This window comes from Homalodisca vitripennis, chromosome 6, assembly GCF_021130785.1.
Source record: "Homalodisca vitripennis isolate AUS2020 chromosome 6, UT_GWSS_2.1, whole genome shotgun sequence".
Classification (NCBI taxonomy): Eukaryota; Metazoa; Arthropoda; class Insecta; order Hemiptera; family Cicadellidae; genus Homalodisca; species Homalodisca vitripennis.
Window position 1 is genome coordinate 25,122,036 of NC_060212.1, and position 26,212 is coordinate 25,148,247.

Genomic DNA, 26,212 nt, shown 5'->3' on the forward strand with positions numbered 1-26,212 from the left:
TTTAAAATCTTAGCTACTGATAACAGGGCTAAGAGGGGGGTGGCTGCTTCTTAGCGGATATCATGTTGTCTTTGTAAGTAAACGTATACAAGGATTAATATTATTAGAACAGAGAGAACACCTTATTTTTTAAAATCTTAGCTACTGATAACAGGGCTAAGAGGGGGGTGGCTGCTTCTAGCGGATATCATGTTGTCTTTGTAAGTGAACGTATACAAGGATTAATATTATTAGAACAGAGAGAACACCTTATTTTTTAAAATCTTAGCTACTGATAACAGGGCTAAGAGGGGGGTGGCTGCTTCTTAGCGGATATCATGTTGTCTTTGTAAGTGAACGTATACAAGGATTAATATTATTAGAACAGAGAGAACACCTTAGTTTTTAAAATCTTAGCTATTGATAACATGGCTAAGAGGGGGGTGGCTGCTTCTAGCGGATATCATGTTGTCTTTGTAAGTGAACGTATACAAGGATTAATATTATTAGAACAGAGAGAACACCTTAGTTTTTAAAATCTTAGCTATTGATAACAGGGCTAAGAGGGGGTGGCTGCTTCTAGCGGATATCATGTTGTCTTTGTAAGTGAACGTATACAAGGATTAATATTATTAGAACAGAGAGAACACCTTATTTTTTAAAATCTTAGCTACTGATAACAGGGCTAAGAGGGGGGTGGCTGCTTCTTAGCGGATATCATGTTGTCTTTGTAAGTAAACGTATACAAGGATTAATATTATTAGAACAGAGAGAACACCTTATTTTTTTAAAATCTTAGCTACTGATAACAGGGCTAAGAGGGGGTGGCTGCTTCTTAGCGGATATCATGTTGTCTTTGTAAGTGAACGTATACAAGGATTAATATTATTAGAACAGAGAGAACACCTTAGTTTTTAAAATCTTAGCTATTGATAACATGGCTAAGAGGGGGGTGGCTGCTTCTAGCGGATATCATGTTGTCTTTGTAAGTGAACGTATACAAGGATTAATATTATTAGAACAGAGAGAACACCTTATTTTTTAAAATCTTAGCTATTGATAACATGGCTAAGAGGGGGGTGGCTGCTTCTTAGCGGATATCATGTTGTCTTTGTAAGTGAACGTATACAAGGATTAATATTATTAGAACAGAGAGAACACCTTATTTTTTAAAATCTTAGCTACTGATAACAGGGCTAAGAGGGGGATGGCTGCTTCTAGCGGATATCATGTTGTCTTTGTAAGTGAACGTATACAAGGATTAATATTATTAGAACAGAGAGAACACCTTAGTTTTTAAAATCTTAGCTATTGATAACATGGCTAAGAGGGGGGTGGCTGCTTCTAGCGGATATCATGTTGTCTTTGTAAGTGAACGTATACAAGGATTAATATTATTAGAACAGAGAGAACACCTTAGTTTTTAAAATCTTAGCTATTGATAACAGGGCTAAGAGGGGGTTGGCTGCTTCTAGCGTATATGACGTTGTCTTTGTAAGTGAACGTATACAATGATTAATATTATTAGAAAAGAGTGGACTACGTAGTTTTGACGCTTAGCTCTAGTTAACGAGCTGATCTGCGTAGCTGCTTCTAGCAGAATCACGTTGCCTTTTGTAACTGAACGTAAATATGGATTAGTGTCATTAGAACAGATAGAACTACGTAGATTTTGAAACCTTAGCTATTGCTAACGAGCTACCCTGGTTAGCTGCTTCCTGCGGATATCCCGTGACCTAGGTAAGAGAACTTATCTCTTGCACTCATGTATCTTGTTCTAAATATTCATTGTTGTTGCGGCTAATTATATATGCATAACAATATTAAAAGCATAAATTCTAGTTGTTGGCCGTGTTTTGTTATAGAATGATAACAAATACAATCTTAAAGGAATATTAAATGTTATTTAAGGTAAATCGAACTAATTAAACTTTTAACTTGCAGGGTTAATTATAATTTTCCGATATTAAATTAATTATCGATGTAGTATACAACTAATCAAAATGTATTCATTTTTAATGGCCATTTTATTTTAAAGTAAATTTTAATATTATTAGATTAATGCTAATAATAGTTAGGTTTATTGTGTGTAAATTGTTAGTTTCATTAAACATTGTGATTTGTATAAGAGCAATTAATTTAAACACACTTTATTTGTAAAAAATAAAGAACAATTTGGCAGATTTGGTCATTCTATATATTAAGGTACTCCCTTACAAATAATGTATTGTGTTAAAATATGAGTAAAACAAGAAACCTTAACTACTAATGCTGTTATTGTTGTGGTAACATTAACCAGTAACTTCATGACATGCGGATACTGTACTTCCTAGAGGGATAATTGTTTGTAGTTGGTTCACTGATTCATAATCGTTTTATTTGGGTAATTTTGTATTTAAATTCCTCATTAACACTACTATAGAAACTTTATCCGAATGATTGTTCACAGAGACATATGGCGGTCAGGTACAGTACCACAATCGACGATAGTTACAGTTTGGTATACAAATTTTATTCAAAATATTTTAATAAATTACAACCTAACGGAATTTCTGGAAACATAAGTCAAATTTATTCCAAAAGAAGGGAAATAAATCATATTTTTCACCCATTATTCTTTAAACCTGCTGTACTATTAGTAGTATGGTTTTAATTTTATTTATTTACTTTGCGCCAAGACTGTAATTTAGTATCACATTGCAATGAAAGGCATTTGAAAGTTTTTAATTATTTCACATCCTTCAGCTCCTTTAAGGCTACTAATTATTAAAACTGTATTGTTATTCCACACTGAAGAAGTAGCAGCCCACATTGCGTTGACTGTATAAATTTATTTTTTCCGTATTTTCCGTTCAGAACAATGTAGCGATACATTCTTCACTATTATCACAAAACATGAAAAGTTATCGTTTTTTAAGCAAGCGATTGAATCACTACACAATAGAGCAGAGAACATCCCAATATGGCTGCCAGTTACTTGTGATGTATGAAGCTCTCTTATCAGTCCCTAGGGGCTGTTATCACGCTGTATGCGGAGCTTCACCACCTCGCATGTATCTGGCTGGCCTCTTTCAATAAATTAGAGTGAACAAGTGATTTAAATACTGCCATTATTAGGATTCAATTTCCATTGTACAATACGTTTTCATTGTAACCTACGTTTTCTTTAAATAAATCTTTTTCGTTGATATTGATTGCTTCCCGGTTCAGTTTTGGTAGACAAAATGGGAGGGTATCAAAAGAGTTAAAATATGAAAAAAGTACTTTTTCTTAAATCATGTTATTTATTATATTTATTACTTATTTTATTTTTTAATCTTTTTACACTTAAAACAGACTGTCTGACACATAAATAATATTCTTAGTTTAATGATTGTCTTTGTGACGATGAAATGATTGTAAAGGAATCAGGATTTATGCGGACATTTGCTATTGTTCAGTGATTAAAAAAATCAGTAATTTTTTTCCTCGGGTGAATAACTAACCGAACACAATAACTAAAACCTACGTAAAAATATATTAATTATGCCAGAGCGTGGTGACACAAAATTATAAGTCAGGAATCATTACAACCATATTATATGTTAATCTCCATGGAAACCAACTCTCAAACATTCACTTAATAATAACACAACTCAACACTAATTATCAACCTGAACTAAAAATTACAGATCGTCGTAGATCTGCGCGAACCAACCAACCACATACGACTGAACGATGGAAAATATCCAGAAAAAATCCTGTTTCCTTTCCAAAAATGATAGTAATGTCATTTTCATACGTAGATAAGTCTTCATTTTTAAAGCTCTGTTTATGGTTCGTTATCTAACCCTTATTTAACATTGTTTAAGTGTCTGACGATAGGTTTTTAAGTTTGTAACTCTAAGGAAAAAAACAATCTGAGAAAAACTATTACATCATCATTCAAACCCTTTTGATACCTTCTCTTATCGACGTCCGCCAAACTTAATCGACGGGCTACGGGTAATCTATTTATCTCTTATGAAAATTTCTTTACGGAATTGGAGAAAAAATCGATTATGTGTTTATAAAATGGCTCTCGGCTCCTGTACTCTAATGTTTATAATAATCGAATAATATTTTCCGCTATGAGTTAGAAGATTTTTCGAAATACCTGCTTTCTAATTATCTGCTGAGTTTACAATAAACACTATTAAACCATACTAGACTATATTGAAATACCATAATTATTACATTATTACCCGAGAGTAAAAATCTAAGTTTAATCCAGCTCAATTGTTTAATTATGCAATTGATAATTGAATATAATTAGAAATAATTAGTCATGGAAAAGCACGTAATTATAGCTTTGTTTTCAGATAAATAAATACCAATATCATGTTTAAAATAATTAATTCTATATTTTCATTCCACTAATTAGCCAGTTATCGGTATCAATATAAATTGTTATGTATAGTTATTGTAGTTATTGATCGACATGTAAAATATTAATTGAAAATTTCAGGATAATTGCTTAAATTACAATTGTAAAACAATGTAATCACCAATGCCAATGGCGCTGTGTAGCGGGTACAACGGTTATCGCAAGATAACCGGATCAAGCAACGTCGAGCATGTCTGCTGCTTGGACGGGTGTCCGCTGAGAGTTCCTTTCCTTGCAAGCAGCCCGCCTGCCCGACCATTGGTGGTGGTTCGGAAGTCACCTATAAGCTGTTGGTCCCCAGGTTAAGTGTTAGAGAGGGCTTATTAACCCTAACTTCGCCTGGTAAAATAAGACATCTTTACTTTACTTTTAATCACCTTTTTGTCTGTTCAGTGGATCGACTATATTTTTTGTCTTTGATTAAAGAACAGAAGAAAGACTTTCTGTTATTTATGTTCTATAACAACTCGTTCAAATTCCTACTCGTTTTGTGTTTATCGCTATAAAAGTTACAACAACTATTCATCATAATCGTGTATTGAAATAAATTTTTTTAGATACAAAAATGGTAACAGACACGTTGGTTATGTCGTTCGCCTCTTGCAAGAATATCTGCACTAATTCACTTATTAAAACTCGTAAGTAACGAACCACATAAAACATTTTCACGATTATGGGAAGCTTAGCTGATAGTTACATCTCTAGAGTAAAATACAAGTTTTGTTTATCGTTAAGTTGTGAAGCATTTCAGCTCGTATATAGTAAATAATTTTACTTCGTTAAAAACGCAGAATGTTAGTACGAGTAAAATTTTATTAATTGCGTGAAAAATATAAAGATGGCCGAACGCAAAATTCTAGTAATCAAAGCGAGAAATATCAAAGTTGGACCACAATAAACATGAATACAGTTATCCGTTACAATTTATTTTTACTGAGAAATCAATATTTATAATTTTGAGTCTATGGCATCCAGCCAAGCCACTGTTTTGGGATTCACATAAATGAGGCTAATTTTAAAAAAATAAAAAAAAGAAAATAGTACAGCAAACAAAGAAAATTAATATTGTATTAATTGTATTAACATTTTAATTTTGTTTGCTTGATGTAGGCCTACTATTTTATTATTTTTTTGTTAATCATTTTTGAGAACGAAAAATGCCGAAATATTTGAGGACATTTATAACGAGAAGTATTGTTTATACTTTTTTTGCATTTATACAACCGAAGTGTAATATAAATGTATATTAAGTGTAATTTATATAACGTTAACTTCAAAATTCTTGATTTAGTGAAAATCTTTAAATGAAAAACGTAATATTTTATGCGATTTATACTTGTTACACGCGTATTACCAGGGAAACGCTCACTCGTCACCGTAACAGGTTGGGAGAACACCATAAATACCTAAGCATCAGTAAATATACAAAATTCTATGAAACATGTGTCCATACAAAAGATTTAACTACTCTGTTCAGTTAATTAATCAAAACCTATGACAGATCATGTACGTAATTAAAAGTCATTTATTAGATTTCCATATATTACATGCTCAAACAATAAAAATATATATTTCAGATAACACCCTTTGTACGAGTTCCATGAATTGTGCTAAACAGGAAATTATTTAAATTCGTGGGGTAATAAAATGATACAGTAGGATTATATTACTGGATTCATATCTGTATGAAGAACATCAAGTTCGATGGTAGTACGTAGTATTTTACAGATATGTAAGTACGTAATATTTTTATTTTTTTGCGTAAGCAAATATTGTTACATATATCTCATAAGCAACGATTATGGCATCGAAAAAAACATAGAATAAACACTTTTTTAAACAACTCAAGTGCACCTCTATAACATTTTAAAAAGTGATAATTGTTGATCTATTGATAAAGTAAATTTGTATGCATTCTATCTGGTCCCTCTATGTTAAACTGAAAAAATGTATTTCTATAGATACAGGATGGAAATCAATAGTGGCGCATGTCCCTCCATGTGGTTTAGCTAAGCTTCATTATAACAGCTTTTTATACACGTGTTTTAATTAATTATTTGTATCTATTACTAAGTAATATAGAAAATTCCTCTCTTGTCTGTATGTGTGTTATCCGCTGGATCTCTCGAAAACAAATTGAGGTATGGACTTAAAACTTAGTACGCAACATAATTTATACTTAGGCAACGTAGCGTATTCCATTGCTACTATGGAATTTAGCTGAGCCTTTAGGCTGCCTAACCTTCCGCTGGATAGTTCGGGAAAATCTCCATCTGTATACTTTAAACTTTGCATGACACTTTATTACTACATATGTATGAGTATGAATATTATGACTGTATGTGTTCATCCACGAGATTTGTTTGGTATATGTCTTCCTCAACAAGACATCTCGACAATGAAATGAGCTACAATCTTGAATATTTATTTGAAAGCAACTTCAGTGAAACCTGTAAACTATTTTTCCCCTTATCAATGGCAAATATTTTAAACTCCTCATTCAAAACCCTATATTCAAAAAACCTCAAAATGTGTTGTATAAAAATCGAGATATTTATTATTTTTGGTTTTGAAATACGTATATATTAAATAAAATTGAAAGGTTACGTGTTACCATAAACTTATTTCCTTAAAACAAGGAAGGAGTACGGCACACTACGTGTGTATATATAGATAAGTCTCGGCAAGGCAAATACCTTTTGCGAATCACTCTACAAAATTGCAGCCAATTAAGGCTACTTCATATTACGATACACTAATGTCAAAAATCAAACTACTTTAATACAGTGGGACTATTAAACAAATTTTTAGAACCTCCATGTGGGCAGTATTTAACTTCTTTCTCATAAACTAATATAGGGATGAATTTAAATAAAAAATACTTGATTAAAACGAACATTAATTTGAGAATAAAACCCGTGTTCTCACAGTAACAATAAATGCTCTGTACTCATTGCAATTATTGTGTAATGACTATTTTAAAATAACCTGTGCTGCAATAGCAAACATTTTTAAACAGAACTTAAAAGTCCTTATGGCAATAAGAAAGCGCCTACACGAGGGTAATGTAAGAACACATCCAGAGAAAACTCCAAGAACCAATTTAGTTTAAAGTGTATAAGTGCAAAGTTTTCTGAAGTCATATCTTCATTGTTAAACTATAGGGTTTCTCGATATTAACACTGACTATACATGCATTATACATGATAGTAAAGCTTCTTGAACAAGAAGAAGAGTTTATTGCTCTTATTAGTTATTGACCAATCATATATTTACTATAATTATACATTTTTTGTTAACAAAGAATTTAATAAGGCAAATATAGTACTAAATTAAAAAAAATTTAACTTTGTCCCAATGAGGTTCAATATATGCTGATTATCTTAGCTCAATAAGGCGATTACACGAGCCCTGGCCCTGTCATTATCTGATAACATCTTCAGATAATGACATGATCTTATTTTTATTGTTCCTTTAAGAAGAATCTACATAAGATTCATAGAAATATTAGGAACCAGTAGAGAACTATATATGTAATTACTCCAGATAATGGTACGGAGTTAGATCTCCTTCTTCATTCAAGTGCGCAATCAATAAATATATTACGGTCAGCGGTATAGTCAATAATACAACATATCATAATAATACAATAATTATTCTCTTAGTTCGTGTTAGAGTGCAATCAATGATTGTGTCACGGTCAGCTCTAGGAACTACAGAACAACTGCAGATAATAGTAATGGCTGCAGATATTGAATGATAGGGAGTGAGGTCTCATAGTTTGTGGTGGAGTACAATCAATGAACGTATCACGGACAGCTTTAGATACCACAAGCCCACTGCAGATTCAATGGTTGCAGGTAATGGAATGGTCAAGTAGTCCCAAACACGGGCCAGGGTCAAAGTGATGTGATTACACCCCATTACTTGACATTAAATGTCCAAATTCTGTATGGAATCAGAATAAATGGCCAATCAGATAACGCATGTTATATATTAACTTACCCAACTTACTATCATGTATGCTGAGTGTAATATAATTTTAGGTACTAATGGCACCAAAATAATTTAGAACTTCGCCTCTTTTTTTATAACATCTTGGTGATGTATTACCAAATGTTATAGTCTTTTGAGAAAAGGATTACATAAATCCATATCACTACCTTTATTACTAGTACACTGGGTGGTCATTATGATAATGGGGCTATTTACTGACATAGCTTTTTTAATTCAATATTTGCTCTTTCTAAACAAGTAAGTTCACAACGTAAATTATGTATTAAAACATGCAAAATTTGTATAATTTTGAGGATAAAACGATTGAGTTGGTCAACTATTTAATACGTAACATCCATTCCGTTGATGTGTATTAAGAAAAGGACTGAACTTTTATCGTTTGGCGATATAAAGTGTTTCCTGTCTATATATTGCAATAGGGAAAATCTTTTAATTTAAACTAATTTAAGTAACACGTAATCAAAACGAACAAATAAAAGGATGTTTTGCTTAGTAAACGGCTTATACAATTCGTCTACACATTGCCTCAAATATGTATGAAAAACCTATACGTAATAAATACTACAATTAAAATTACTATCATTCAAATATAATTATGGGTATCTTTAAAATATACACATTTTCATATTCGATTTGAGAAAGAAAGGAATAATATTGTAAAAAGCTATTATAATTTAGATAACTAGAGGATTGTCGGTAACGAAATGTGGTTATACTCGTATTATTATAAATACTTTTAGTACTCATAATACTTGGGTGAGTCTGAACAGTACTAACGTTCTTATTCAATCCATTTACAAAGTTATATGATTGGAGAAAATTGGAAATAATATTTTATAATATCTATCCAAGATAAAGTCCATGATACTTCGTAATTGACAACAACGAACCATACTGGAACTTAATATAAACTGTTATGAGATTAGAATTTTTATTCAATTTTACCGTAAGGAATAGGACAAAAGATTCAGGACTCAAAATAGCTTTGCACTCAACGCAAATTTAATTATATTAAATCAATAAATATATCCCTATCATTACGTTAAGACTATTCTGTTAATAATATGTACGAATGCTTGAGATAGTAAAATCGTATGAAATAAAGCTTAAAAATGTGTTACCATTACCACTATTTCTGTGTACAAAAAAAATCATTGCAATATTACTTGGTAAAAGACGCATTCAAGACACTACACATATTAATCCACAACAACAAGGACGACTATGCAAAGATTGCATTAATCATCACATAATGTATTGTTAACAGATAACTAATGTGCTTTGATAGTGTATTGTTCCAAGTTGTAGTTGGGTTGACAGTGCACTCAACGCTATAGACTACAACTATGAATAACATCATTTATACTGTGGAAACCCAAGTCAACCTTGTATCTACAGGTATTTCAACTAAACAATAATGTGTGGAGTATTGAATTTTTAGGGGAATAGGGTATGCAGTGACAAGCGCCTAGTTTTAAGAAAATTACTTGATTGGCTGAGCGTTAGCGAAGTTATCATACAATTTTCACTAGAGGAGGTGGGAAAATTTCATTATTACTTGCCTTTTCGTAAGATTCTAGAGAATGAACTGACTTAGAGATATGAAAGTTTATACCATATCTACGAAAAAGTAGTAGAGTAAGCAAATTACTAAACTAAGCAAGTAAAAACATGTGACGGTTTAACGTGTGCCATAGAAGTATCGTTAAAAGAGCTATAGACAGAGTGGTGACAAGTTGTCCTACCTTGTATATCTTTAAATAAAGGTTTCGCTCATTGCGTGCTGCTAGGACTTGGTTTTTATTCATGTGTTAACCGTGTGGAGTGTGAGCTTTTATATTTTGTTACGATGTGTATCGAGAAAGTTACTTCAAAAGTGCACCTTAATTCTCAAATATAGCATAAGCGGTATAAAGGTTATTCCAGTAGAAACATCGTTGATGCTGTTTGAAGATTTTTTTTTTAATGATGAGTTGATAAATAAAAAAAACCAGTCGAAAATCCAATATTATATCTTAAATTTGATTTTTACAATAAATTGCTTATCTAAATATAAAATTATAATATATACTTGTGATTAGTATAGCGCAGGATAAAAACAACTTAACAAATAAACACCAAATACTGAAATGGTTTCTTACAGTTATTTTTTTTTACTTTTTTAGGCTTTTTTATGCCGACTTCGAAGTACGCTGGATTGATGTCTTTACCAGATTGGACTTCCCTGCAATTTTATTCCTGGACTCTCCGCTAAAGAGTCGTTAGGCTATGGAGGAGGAAAGTTTACAAAGTGATTGAAGTTGTGTATTAAGAGCCTACACTACTGTGTACCATATAGATTTTAGTCTCATAAGAATAGTGTCAAATCTTGTATTATTTTTTAACACGGGAATAAATTGTACTATGGTATTCATTATAAACAACATTCAACATGCATAGGCCTATTTTTACACTTACTAGGTAATTACCTACGTTGAAATTCAATTGATATCTCATTTATTTACATTTCGACACTCTCGTTGTTAACTAACTTTAGATCTATTAACGCATTTAATTCACCTCCAGACATGTTTAGTGTAATTAGAGGAACGTGTAGTTAAATGATCTCTATTCAGCTAAAGTAATATCTTGCTTTTGAGTATTACATACTTCACTGGGTTTCAATCAAGAAATAGATGAATTAATACAACCTCTTCCTGCTTTTACGTTAACTATTACATTTATAGGTATAAGGCTATTAAACCAGCGGAGAGCTCTTTTCACAAGCTGAAGATTCAAGATTTTTTATTGTGCGTACAAATACAGGAATATTACATTATTCTAAATAATAATATGATTAATTTTCAGCCATATAGTCTAAAAACCCAGCAGACCAAAAAGTTTATTTTATTAAAGTTTATTTTCTCTACAATAACTCAGATAGCTGTTTCTACATCTAATTTATGGATCTGTACTAGTTTGAATATATTAGTATATTTTATATCAATCTGATTATAAACGTACAGGATGCTTCCTATAGTATTTAATTATTTATACGAATATTTATACTTTAATTAAGAGAATTGTGAATTAATATAATAAGTGAATTGCAAGATTGTGATCCTTCCAGCAGTGCTGAATTTCTTGTCGATTCGGGTTCGAGGAATGCTAGAAGCTTCCTTTTGTATCTAGGTATTGAGCATAGGTTACAGGTCTGGGTTGGATAGGTACCATACAATTCAGACTTTGTGTTTGCTCAATTTTGATTGGCCAATGTTAGGTTGATTAGATGGTGGGAGGGACTTCTAGATCCTTCCGGTGGATTCAACCACGTTTTCAGGGGGATTCTTTGCTGTGTGCTCAGAGAGAGAGAAGTTCGTGTAAAGTGATAGCCTACTCTTGCCGTATTGATTTTTCTGTAGGAAGGTTGAGTATTAAGATTAAAATTCTTTTCAAAATTTAAAGTTTGTTTTTTTCAATTGATTAATCTATTATAGTTATTTTTGTTAGATGTTGAAGTCTTCAGCAGATGTGTGAGGTACTGTGAAAGTTAGAAATTAATGTTTTAATAGAAAATTACTTAATGATATTTTCCTGTTCAATTTGGTTAAATCAGGAATAGCCTACTGAAACAAAAAATTTATTTTATGTTCTGAGATTCTATATATACTTTAACAAGTTCCTAAATTTAACATTCAAAGCCAAGCGGATAATTCTGGATAATTCAATAATTTGTAAATTGGAAATTTACAGAAAATAAGTACTTTGAAATTGGTACAAATTTGAGTTTAACTGGTTACATTGTCTTGTTCATATATTAAATATTAATATTACCTTAATTAGTTTGATTTTTATTTTGAGAAGAAGTCTTATTTTATTATTTGTTTCATTTCATATTTGAAGAAGATTATTTTATTTTGAAGTTTAAATGAAGATTTTTATTTTGAGTTTGTGTTGAAAACATTAGCACTGAGAACTTGAAGGACACAATTATTGAATGATTTGATTCTTTGTCAATTTTAAGACTGAACTTGTGAACATTTGATGGGTTAAAAATATGAAATAATTGAGAATAAATTCAAAGTAAAAAAAGATAGCTTTGCGTTGCTGTATTATTGATTTTTAATTTTATTAAAATTATTATTATTTTATACTGAGTTTAATTATTGAATTCCATTGGAACTTGTGCATTCTTAAAATAAAGGGTTATTAGCTCAGAACACAATTAATCGCTCTTATACTAAAACAAAAATAGTTGTAATTGGTTTATAGAAGATAACCTTACTATAGACACGTTACAAAACATAAACGTAAAATTACGGAAGATCTCCATCAGACTTGGAAATACGTTTTTATCATTTCTACTCACAGCCTGTCAATCTTTTGACTCCCTCTTTCACAGCATAGTTAGAGACGGATAATATTAACTTTTCATACACATTCAGAGAACGGTAGAGCAAAATTTAAATGTTAACAAACCTTTCAAAGATCTGAAAATCTGGTTTTAAATTGACTATCAAACAAACCGAATAAATAATCCCAAATTTATAACAGAAAGATACAAAGCATCAATAGAAGAATTTGTGAAAAAAGACGTATACAAGCAAGATATCTAGTCACAACTTCGCGCTTAAGGAAGGAAATAAAACGAAAAAACTTGAGAGTAAGAAGTTCACGTCACAGAACACAGATCAAATTAATTGTAAGTCTCCGTAGATTCATGCTACGCGAAGTAAGAAACTGTTTTAATAAACTATTTGAATTAAAAATATTGTCATGTTGTTATAAAAAACTCAAACTGAAGGACGCTAAAACAGATTTAGATGAATATTAAAGAAATTCAATTTCCTCAAGCAAAATTACAGTTTATTCATTTTATTTTTTAAACTTTTCCATTTTCATTTCAGCGATTCATCTCAGATAAAGGGTTTTCTTGTCATCTATGCGATAAGGAGGTTCGGACACAATTTTCCGCTTGAGGTATACACCACTTCACCACATTCGGATCTCCTCTAGTGTCATATCTTTATAAACCGTTCGTCTTTATCACAACGTGTAATGTAGTTTACCTCAGTAATTCATGCTTAATCTCGAAGTGAAGGATGGTAATCTAATATCTCGGTAGCAAATAACTGAAGTTTGTGAGACACAGTTTGGGAAGGACGCTTCGAAGCTTTCTTACACACGGATTTTCCATTTTACCAACTTACGTATGTTTGTGCAGGCGGGTTCATAGTTTATTTACACGGAAACTTGCAGTCTATTGATAAAGTGAACACCGTCCTGTGAGGTTAAGTGTTCATAAACCACCACTCTGTGTCTCCCATTTAGATAATGTACGCTGTTCCTAGTAGCATATTTGTTGTTCTATCCTTCTTCCAACAAATTATTTTTCAACGTTCATACAGGGGCCATTCGGTTACTCTAAGGGACAATTTTTGACATCAATACAATTTCTAGATCTTAGAGTGAAAGCTTCTTTTACTGACGCATGTATTTAGGTTAACATAGTTTATTAAAAGGTCTAGTTTAATACCAGTAAGCAGTGTTCTACCGCAAAGCAAGAGATAAAAATCTCAAATCTCGACTTGAAATAACTCAATTTGGTTGGAGGTTCGGTCTGAAATGAGACGAGGTTCGGACACAATTTTCCGGTTGAGTAGGGATACGGCCTCCGGTACTTCTTCCCCGCTTCGCTACACTCCAGAAACCATTTACAGTCTCATGTTTGTAAATCATAAACTACAAGTATTGAATTCATTAGTGGGATTCTAGTCAAATATTTATGTCAAATGGATACAAAAACTGTTCGAGACCTGAGGGTGGGTTATTTATCGACTTTCCTGTGTCATATCGTTCACTTCAACACTTCAGGTTAAAATCAGGATGGAATATTTTAACAAGGTATAACAAATTCATTTTTTCTTGGTCCCTTAAAAGGCTCTCCTGAAGTTGTATGCACGTTTAAATACCATTATTGCTCGTTTTATAAAATACATAATGGGTTGCTATGAAATATGTTAGCATGTAATATAACTGTACTCAGTTTTTACAGTTTTTATTAATATATTATTTCTCGTTGCCATTTTGGTTAAACCATAAAAATAATGGAACAATATTTACCATATACCTAAAATTATGCATAAAGCTTAATTTTATTTGCAAGCAACATCGAGTTTGATTATTGTACATGTCAGGCATTGGAAATTACCTTAGCGTTAGTATACACGTTATAGGTTCCCATCATGGCAACGAGAAAACTATACAATAAATATGTAAGGAAACTCAGCACAAGTATACAACATTATGCGTTGTAACACATGTAGGAATACACTTAAAATGTTACACACAACTTCAGCGAAACCTGCTACAGGACACGCAGTGTTCGATATAATTATTACTCGTAAGTTGTACAACAAAACACGTTTTTTTTTGTCTCAGGCATAAATCCAGTACTAATCTTAAATAATTTTAAATATACAAATTAAAATAGCGTCAATTACGTTTATTGCGTCGATGTAAAAAACTAAAACAAAGACTGAAAGATCTTAAAACTTAAGAATTTAAGTAAGTAAATTACTAAGTGAAATTAACGAAAGTTAAAAGTTACAAATGTGTTAACTAAATATAGAAAGAAATCGCCGCTTTGAATTTGAAAAATTTTCCCATGAATTTTATTCTGAATGGCGTCTTTCTACAAACTAAGTGCTTTCATTGTTGTCTGTTTTCAATGATAAAACGGATTTTATTATTGTTATTTTTCTTGTTTTGGAGATATATCCTTATGAATCGAGTTATTTGTAAAAATGGTGCAGAAATAAGTAACTACATACCTTGCACGGCGCGTCAGACAAGATCAACAACATTTGCCTCCTATACTGAGACCAACGTAGTGTAGAAGCCCACGTTCCAAAAAGTTTACTTTGTTTAAGGATAACTTCCATTAGAGATATCACTAAATACTACTATAGCCGTAGTACATCACTACTGTCTCTGTAGTACAACAGTAACATAGGACTTTACTGAGGACCCAGGGGCCTTCTTGAACTCGTCTGGTTATCCCTTCCCTTGTGTCATAAGCTCTTGAAAGAACAGTCCTAGATATTTAAAACTTAGTAAAAAATACTTATGGTAATAGGAAGACCCTTGTTGATTTTGGGATTAAAAATTCAAAGGGAGTCCGTCTGTCTCTGTCGTCATGGCTTAAGTATGAGCTAGATTAGGATCAAAAACTACAACCGTCCGTCAATATACCCGTCTGTGCGCTAGGACTTTTGTTACGTTCTGATGTGTGCTTCGATATTTTGATGTTTCTGTGTATTCTTTTCCTTAAGATTCCCAAGGAAATATCTTGTCCGTGAAAGTGGGCAGAACAAGAATAAGTAAGATAACGGTCTTTGATCTCCTACAAAAAGCTTAAGATCCAAGCTGTGATTATAGAAGAAAGTTAAATACAGATTTTAACAGAATCTTATATTGCATGTTTTAATATAACCAATTAACTATTAAGGTCTAAAAGCGTTCTATAAGAAAGTGGATAATAAACGAATACTCAAGAATATTAGATATAAAGCAAAACCTATATTAGTCATAATTTGTTCTTCATATATGTCTATGAATAACGATATATACAAATAAAGTTTTTTTTGCGTTTATGAATTTTAACAGGAGTTTTTCGCACAATTGCCATTGTTTATGATTAGTAACTTATAACCTTATTACTTTCTAAAGATTAAATTTGGAATGAAAATTAAAATTATCATTATAAAACTATTTTCAACGCCATCCTGATCCAGAGAATGGTTCATCCGCTCCTATTGTTACTACTGATAACGTCGAGTGAAGTGCAAGGATTGGGATTACGTAATATCTTGTCAGGTTTTGCTGTTGTGTTGTGTAGATGTAAGCTTACAAAGATGTAATGTGTCTATTTGAATTTGGTAGTTGTTTATTGTTGTGTGTTGTGCGATTTTAACTGCAGTGAAGAAGGCTTTCGGTGGATTCAAGTTTTATTGCAGTCTGGTTACGGAGTGTTATCTCCGAGTAACAGCTGTTGTTATGGATTTAATGGAATTAAAGATACCTAATTAAAGATACATGATTATAATGCTAAAGAGCCTAGCACAAAAATTATACAAGAACTATACACTTAATAGGGAATAACATATAATTAACTCCCCTAAGTCTTATACTCTTAATAAAAGTGTCTTGCAAAGTAATAGAGTAAGAATACTCAACTAAAGAAGATAGCAATAACCATTTCTCTTATCGTGCAAGCTTGAGTTCCGCTGGGAATAAAGGTCTCAGAACAGTTTCTGTAAAACTTGCGACTCCTGTAACTCAATAAATCTTCACGGCTTAATCTTTATTCATATCGCAACTTGTGTTTTTAAGGAAAAACAAGATATGGGTTCCTATTTATGTATTTATCAGATTGGCTACAATAATGGTACTCGTACAGAATGTAGGAACACCCACAAAATACTTAATTGGTTTTAAGTTACCTGAAATAAATGTATAAAGTCTAAGTGATGTATAAAAGTGATTTTTAAATTACGAATTTTATACTATACAACGTGGATCAACAAAGGAGAATTCTGGCCTGAAAGTATAGACTTTTACACTTCTTCAGTTGATTCACCTTCCATTTTTTGTAAATTTCCATGATTAACATACTGGAGGAATGCACGCTCAGTATGTTATCAAATATATTTAATCTGCGTTTTTTTCTTGCCTAATAATTAAATACAGGACCAAGGCAAATATATTTGCAAACTTTCAATGAAATACCCATATAGAAATGAGGCTTCATGCTCAGATTCAAGCGTATGTATTAGTTCATTTTGGAGATATCTTTTAGCCAGACAGACGGAAAGAAATGAAACTGTTCCAGCACACCTAGGGATAGGATTCACTAGCGCTCAGCCCGTAGCTGTTGTAGGTATGTACTCTTAACCACAACCGTACAGACTTCCATCAATCGTAGCACATGTCAACGTGCAGTCTCTCATCATACATTCCCTTTCCCTTGCCCTATCAACTATAACCATCTCTATAAATATATATGATAAATTATTAAATTTTTTGTTAAAATAAAATCTTGAAATAAATCTTTGTTGTTGATATTGATTGCTTCCCGGTTCAGTTTTGGTGGTCATTTTATTTATTACTTATTTTATTTTTCCAATCTTTTCACACTTAAAACAGACTGTGAGACACATAAAATAATATTCTTAGGTTAATGAGTTGTCTTTGTGACGATGAAATGATTCTAAATGAATCAGGATATGTCCGGACATTTGCCATTGTTCAGTGATAAACAAAATCAGTAAACCTTTCCATCGGGTGAATAAGTAACCGAACAACCTAGGTTAAATATATCATACTATGCAAGAGCGTGGTGACACAAAATTATAAGTCAGGAATCATTACAACAATATGTTTATGTTATCTCCATGCAAACCAACTCTCAAACAATCACTTAATAATAACACAACTCAACACTAATTATCAACCTGAACTAAAAATTACAGATCATCGTAGATCTGCGACAACCGTCCAACCACATACGACTGAAACGATGGCAAATACACAGAAAAATCCTGTTTTCCTTTACAAAATAATAGTAATGTCATTTTCATACATAGATAATTCTTCATTTTTAAAGCTCTGTTTAAGGTTCGTTATCTAACTCTTATTTAACATTTTTTAAGTGCCTGACGATAGGGTTTTAAGTTTGTAACACTAAGAAAAAAAAACAATCTGAGAAAAACTATTACATCATCATTTTAAAACTTAATCGACGGGCTACGGGTAATTGATTAATCTCTTGATTAATCTCTTATGAAAATTTCTTTATGGAATTGGAGAAAAAATTGAATATGTATTTATAAAATGGCTCCTGTACTCTAATGGTTATAATAATAGAATCATATTTTCCGCTATGAGTTAGAAGGTTTTTCGAAATACCTGCTTTCTAATTATCTGCTGAGTTTAAAATAAACACTATTAAACCATACTAGCCTATATTGAAGTACCATAATTACATTATTTCCCGAGAGTAAAAACCTAAGTTTAATCCAGCTCAATTGTTTAATTTTGCACAGGATAATTGAATATAATTAGAAATAATTAGTCATGAAAAAGCACGTAATTATATCTTTGTTTAATGATAAATAAATACCAATATTATGTTTAAAATAATTAAGTCTATATTTTCATTCCACTAATTAGCTAGTTATAGGATTAATATAAATTAATATGTCAAGTTATTGTAGTTATTGATCGACCTGTAATAGATTAATTGTAAATCTTCGGATAATTTGTTCAAATTACGCTTGTAAAACAAATTAATCAAATTTCTGTCTATTCAGTGTATCGAGTATATATATTATCTTTGCTAAAAGAACAGAAGAAAATCCTCTGTTGTTTGTGTTCCATAATAATTCTTCCAAATTACTAGTCGTGTTGTGGTTATCCTTCTAAAAGTTACAACAACTATTCATAATAATCATGCATTCAAACGGTTTCTGGCGAGGATTCAATAATGGTAACACACACGTTGAGGTTTGTCGTTCGTCTCTTGCAAAAACACCAGCACAAATAACTATTGTTATTAACAACTGTACGTTACAACCCGCATTAACATATTCACGATAGTAGGAGGCTCAGCTGAAAGTTATATCTTTAGATTAAAAGACAGGTTTATCGTTAAGCTGTGAAGAATTCAACTCGTATATAGTAAGTAATTATACTTAGTTAAAAACGTAAAATGTTAGTACGAGTCAAATTTTAGTAATTTCGTGAAATGTTTTAAAGATGGTCGAATGAACAATTCTAGTAAATTAAAACGATAAATATCAAGTTGAACAATAATAAACATGACTACAGTTCTCCGTTACAATTTATTTTTACTGAGAAATCACTATTTCTAATGTTGAGGCTATAAATCGACCTTGCTACAGCTGCGAGCAAAACTGTCAAGATACATTAAATTCAGCCTTAATTTCCAAGTAAAGCGACTCCACTGAGTCTGTGGCATCCAGCCAAGCCACTATTTTGGGAGAATACATATAAATGAGCGCTAATGATATGTACAGAGTGTCCACAAAATAAGAGCGGGGTTCTTCGTTAGATAATGTTGTAGGTATCTATCTTCCAAAGGATATTAGGATTTTGGACATTTCCCATCACTATATTTCAAAAGTATGTACAACACAACGTTTCGAGGATTAAAATCTGTCCTCTTCATCAGGTTCATAATTACTTAATATATGAATAACATGTACTTAAAACCTACAACGTGTGGCAATAAACAGATAATTATAAGAAATAAAGGTGGTACAAGTTTTACATATTTATACCACATTTTGCAAAATATAATGGTGATAAATGTCCGGAACCTTATTGCCTTCCACACGTATCTTTGTCTGTAACAAACTTTAAAAAAATGTATTTTTCAATCAGAGTGTTGTGGAGTTTCTAAAATTATATATATATATATATATATATATATATATATATATATATATATATATAAATATTAATAAGCCTTATAGTTACAAAAGTCCTTTATTATTTCGGCGTTTGCAGTTCTCAAAAAGGATTAACAATAAATAATAAAATAGTACATCAAACAAACAAAATTAATATTGTATTAATTGTATTAATATTTTAATTTTGTTTGCTTGATGTACTATTTTATTATTTTTTGTTAATCTTTTTTCAGAACGACAAATGCCTATATATTTTAGGACATTTATAACGAGAAGTATTTTTTATACTTGAGCATTTTTGCAATTATACGACTTAACTGTGTTATAAATGTATATAAAGTGTAAGTTATATAATGTTAACTTATTGAAAAATATTCAAAATTCTTGATTCTGTGAAAATCTTGAAATGAAGATCTTAATATTTTAAGCGATTTCTACTTGTTATACTACTAGAGAAACGCTAACTCGTCCCCGTAACAGGCTGGGAGAACACCAAAAATAAGTAAGCATCAGTAAGTATACAAAATTCTATGAAACTTATGTTCATACAAAAATTTAATTACTCTGTTCAGTTCATTGATAAACAATCCATGACAGGTCCTTTACATCATTAAAATCCATTTATTAGATTTCCTATATTATGTGCTCAAACAATAAAAATATATATTTCAGAGAACACCCTTTGTATGAGTTATGAATTGTACTAAATAGGGAACTGTTTAAATTCGTAGGGTAATAAAATGATACGGTAAGATTATATTACTGGTTTCATATATGTATGATGAACATGAAGTTTGATGACTGTACGTAATATTTGACAGATCGTAAGCGAAAATTGGAACATATATCTCATGGGCAACGAAAAAATCATAGAATAAACACCTTTTAAACAATTCAAGTGCACCTCTTTAACATTTTAAAAAGTGATAATAGTTGATGGGTTGATAAAATAAATTTTTAGGCATTCTATCTGGTCTCTGTATGTTAAATTTTTAAACAATTATTTCTATAGATACAGGATGGAAATCAATAGTGGTGCATGTCCATCCATGTGATTTAGCTAAGCTTAACCAACATAGGTTTTTCTACAAATGTTGTAATTAATTATTGGTATCTATTACTGAGTGTTCTAGCAAAATTCCTCTCCTGTCTGTCTGTCTGTCTGTGTTTTATCCGCTGGATGTCTCGAAACCAAATTGAGGAATGGACTTAAAACTTAGTACGTAACATAATTTATACTTAGGCAACGTAGCGTATTCCTTTGCTATCATGGAATTTAGCTTAGCCTTTAGGCTGCCTAACCATCTGCTGGATATTTCGGGAAAATCTCCATGTGTATACTTTAAACTTTGCATGACACTTTATTACTACATTTATATGAGTATGAATATTATGGCTGTGCGTGTTCATCCACGAGATTTGTTTGGTATATGTCTTCCTCAACAAGACATCTCGAATATGAAATGAGGTACAATCTTGAATATTTATTTGAAAGCAGCTTCAGAAAAACCTGTGAAATACGTTTTCCCCTTATCGATGGCTAATAATTGAAACTCCTCATTCAAAACCCTACATTCACAAAACCTCAAAATGTGTTATATAAAAATCTAAATATTTATTATTGTTGGTTTTGAAATACGTATGTATTAAACAAAATTGAAAGGTTACGTCTTATCCATGAACCTATTACGTTAAAACAAGGTAGGGCACACTATGTGTGTGTGTGTTTATATATATATATATATATATATATATATATATATATATATATATATATATATATATATATAAGGCCCGGCGAAGCAAATACTTTTTGTGACTCAGTCTACAAAACTGCAGTCTTTTAGAGCTACTTCATATTACGATACACTAATATCAAAAATCAAACTACTTTAATGCAGTGGGAGTATGAAACAAATTTTTATAAACTCCACGTGGGCAGTATTAACTTCTTTCTCATAAACTAATATATGGTTGGATTTAAATCAGAAATTCATTGTTAAAACGAACATTCATTTGAGAATTAAACCCGTGTTCTCACAAGTGACAATATTAATTCACTGTATTCATTGCAAGTATTATGTAATGACTTTATTTTAAAATTGCATGTGCTGCAATAGCAAAGTGTTTTTATACATAACTTAAAAGTTCTTAAGGCAATAAGAAAGTGCGTACACGAGGGTAATGTAAGAACACATGCAGAGAAAACTCCAAGAACCAATTTAGTTTTAAGTGGATAAGTCCAAAGTTTCCTGAAGTCATATCTTCATTGTTAAACTATAGGGTTTCTCGATATTAACACTGACTATACATGCATTATAGATTATAGTAAAGCTTCTTAAACAAGAAGAAGAGTTTATTGATCTTATTAGTTATTGAGCAATCATATATTTACTATAATTATTCATTTATTAATCATACAAAGAAATTAATAAAGCAAATATAGTACTCAATTAAAAAAATTAATCTTTGTTCCAATGTGGTTAAATATATGCTGATTATCTGAGCTCAGTAGGGTGATTACACGATTACTTGCCATTTTTATAACGTCCTAATAGTATTTTACACGTTAAAAATATTATATTCAATATTCACAGTTAATTATCATCATATATCCCAGAGAAAACTTTCTATCAATAGAACGAGCATTCGCTAGATAATTACAGATATAACGTCAGATAATGACATGATCTTATCTTTATTGCTCCTCTAGGAAGAATCTACATAAGAGTCATAGACAGAGCAGGAACTAGTAGAGAACTGTATATGTAATAACTCTAGATAATGGTACGGAGTTAGATCTCCTTCTTCGTTCAAGTGCGCAATAATAAATGTATTACGGTCAGCGGTAGGAACCACCGGTCAACTCCAGATGTTTTGGCTACAGTAAATAATACATCATTACATAATAATAAAATAATTATTATCTTAGTTCGTGTTAGAGTGCAATCAATGAACGTATCACGGACAGATTTAGATACCACAAACCCACTGCAGATTCAATGGTTGCAGGTAAAGATAGGGAGTGAGGTCTCATAGTTTGTGGTGGTGTTCAATCAATGAACGTATCACGGACAGCTTTAGATACCACAAGCCCACTGCAGATTCAATGGTTGCAGATAAAGATAGGGAGTGAGGTCTCATAGTTTGTGGTAGAGTACAATCAATGAACGTATCACGGACAGCTTTAGATACCACAAACCCACTGCAGATTCAATGGTTGCAGGTAAAGATAGGGAGTGAGGTCTCATAGTTTGTGGTGGTGTTCAATCAATGAACGTATCACGGACAGCTTTAGATACCACAAGCCCATTGCAGATTCAATGGTTGCAGGTAATGGAATGGTCAAGTAATCCTAACCACGGGAAGGGGCCAAAGTGATGTGATTACACGTCCATTACTTGACATTAAATGACCAAATTCTGATTGTAATCACAATAAATGGCCAATCAGATAACGCAATTTATATATTATCTTAATCAACTTACTATCATGTGCGCTGAATGTAATATACAAGTTTATTAACTATTTAATACCTAATATCAACTTGGTTGATATGTATTAAGAAAAGGACTCAACTTTTATCGGTTTAGTGTAATAAAAGTAATTACTGTCTACAAATTGAAGTTGAAGACATTTTCATTCAATCAAAAACGTAATCTTAATAAACAGCTAATACAATTTGTTTACACATAGATTTAAATACGTATAAAAACCGTAACATACGTAAAAATATGAAAATTATAATTACTACCAGTCAAGTTTTAATTATAGATGTGTTTAAAATATATACATTTTCATATTAGATTTGAGAAAGAAAGGAAATTAATAATCAAAAAAGCTATAACAATTGATAAATAGCCGCTTGTCAGCAACGGAAGAGTGACTTATCATTGTAAATAAGTTTACTACACTCGTTTTTGAGTCTTAACATTGATAATGGTCTTGGTCTATCTATTTACAAAGTTATACACGGTGGTGCAGATGAACGGGATTTTGAAGTTGTTGTTGGTACACCTGTAAGTCTCGTTGGAGTGGGGGACGGAAGTCATGACATATTCGCCTTTACCGGAAAGAATAGTATAGAAGATTCAAGACTCAAGATGGCTAAGCCTTGATGTAAATTTAATTATTGCACATCAAAAAGAAAACCCTATCATTACCTTAAAACTAATCAGTTAATAGCATGTACGAATACATGAGATAGTAAAATCGTATTAAATAAAGCTTCAAAGGGTGCTCCGTAGACTACTACTAAGTGTCTTAAACTATGTCTGTGTACAATAAGTCATTGCAATATTACTATTAAATAGATGCATTCGACACACTATAAAGAACATGAGTAATCCACAACATTAAGGACGACTATGCAAAGCGTACATTAATCAGCACATAATGTATTGTTAACTGATAACTAAGGTGCTTTGATAGTGTAATGTTCCACAAGTTCTAGTTGGGTTGACAGTGCACTCAACGCCATAGACTACAACTATGAATAACATCATTTATACTGTGGACACCCAAGTCAACCTTGTATCTATTTCAAGTAAACAGTAATGTGGAGTACTGTATTTTTATTGGAGTAGGGGATGCAGTGAACAGCGGCTAGTTTAAGGAAAAATGCTTGATTCGCTGAGCGTTAGTGAAGCCTATCACTTGAGGACCTGGGAAAATTTCATTATTACTTGCCTGTTTATATGATTCTAGAGAATGAACCTACCTCTAGATTTGAAATGTCATACTACTACGACAAAGATGTATAGTAAATAAATTTTAATCAAAGAAAGTACAGTCATGTGACTTTTTAACATGAGCAATGGAAACAAACTTAAATGGACTATAGACTTCGAGTGGTGACAAGTGGTGTGTAGTACCTAACTTGGATATCTTTAGCCCATAAATAAAGGTTTCGCTCTTTGCCTACTGCTCGAACTGTTGGTTTTTATTATGTGTTGACCGTGTGGAGTGTGAGCTTTTATATTTTGTTACGATGTGTATCGACGAATTTATGTCAAAAACGCACCTTTATCCTCGGATATCGCTTAAGCGGTTTAAAGGTTATTCCAATAGGAACACCGTTGATCATTTTGGAGAAAATTTTTTTTCAGAAATGAAGTGTTGATAAATTGTAAAACTTAGACTAACCTCATTATCAACGTTATCATCAAACAGTTTAAACTCCAATGCTGTATCTTTTGTATGTATTTTACAATAAATTGGTAATCTAAATATATAATATAAAATTATAATACGGGCGTGTGATTAGTATATGATGAAAAAAGTAAATAAATACAAATGAAAATAGTGAAATTAATAATGATTTTGTTGTCGTTTTTAAAGTCTCTTTTTATGCCAACTTTTACATACACTGGATCCCCGTCTGTAATAGATCCATGTATTGATTTAGGTCATAGAATTTTAGTGATATAAACGTTACACATCCGAACGATTTTTTAGATTATTTATTGATTTTACACATAAAATGTTACATGTCATATTCAAAGGATTTCTAAAAGAACCTCATTTGGAATCTAGATGTAACCTGACAAGCTTTTTGCAGTAACTGTGGTGTATATGATTGTTATTTTAAAATCTATAATCTCAACTACGGAAAATGGCAATGTTCTTATCCTTGATAAAATGAATGTACCGTTAAGAATCAAGCACACCCTCGTAAAAAATAGCATATTTACTTAACTAGCCAAATGTTTTAGTTCATGAACATTTTCAGCTGTATTTCTAATTACAGGTGAGAGTACACACATATACTTAATTGCAATTATATGAATAAAAATGGAATTTAAAGACAGATGCAGTTGTGTAAAAGTTTAAAAGTATACTTTTCTAGAACTTCTAGTCTTATATCATGTCACTGAATTACTAAAAACATTCATACTTTCATGATACAATACATTATATAGGCAAGGTACGAGTACGCCATACCGCATATTGCGTAACAGACTTCGTTAAGGTTACGTAAACAATTTAATATCTATAAAGCTCTTTAATTCTCTGGATGTTGTGCGGACAACAAAAATAGTTAATATTGGATGACGAGCATACTGGACGACAAATATAACACAATATTGATACTGAAATTTATGTGTATAATTATATGTTATACTTAGAAGTAAAGTAGCACTAAGGGACATGTTTATAATATATAAGTATACAATTGTCGGGTAACATATCGCAACAAGTTCAATATTAAATTATTTTTTTTATCTTTTTGTTCCTTAATTTATTATATTTTTTAAGCCCCTTTATTTTTATAAAAAAATTATTAAATCTGTATAACTATACGCTTATTCATAGTGTTTATCTGTTAAAGATGATG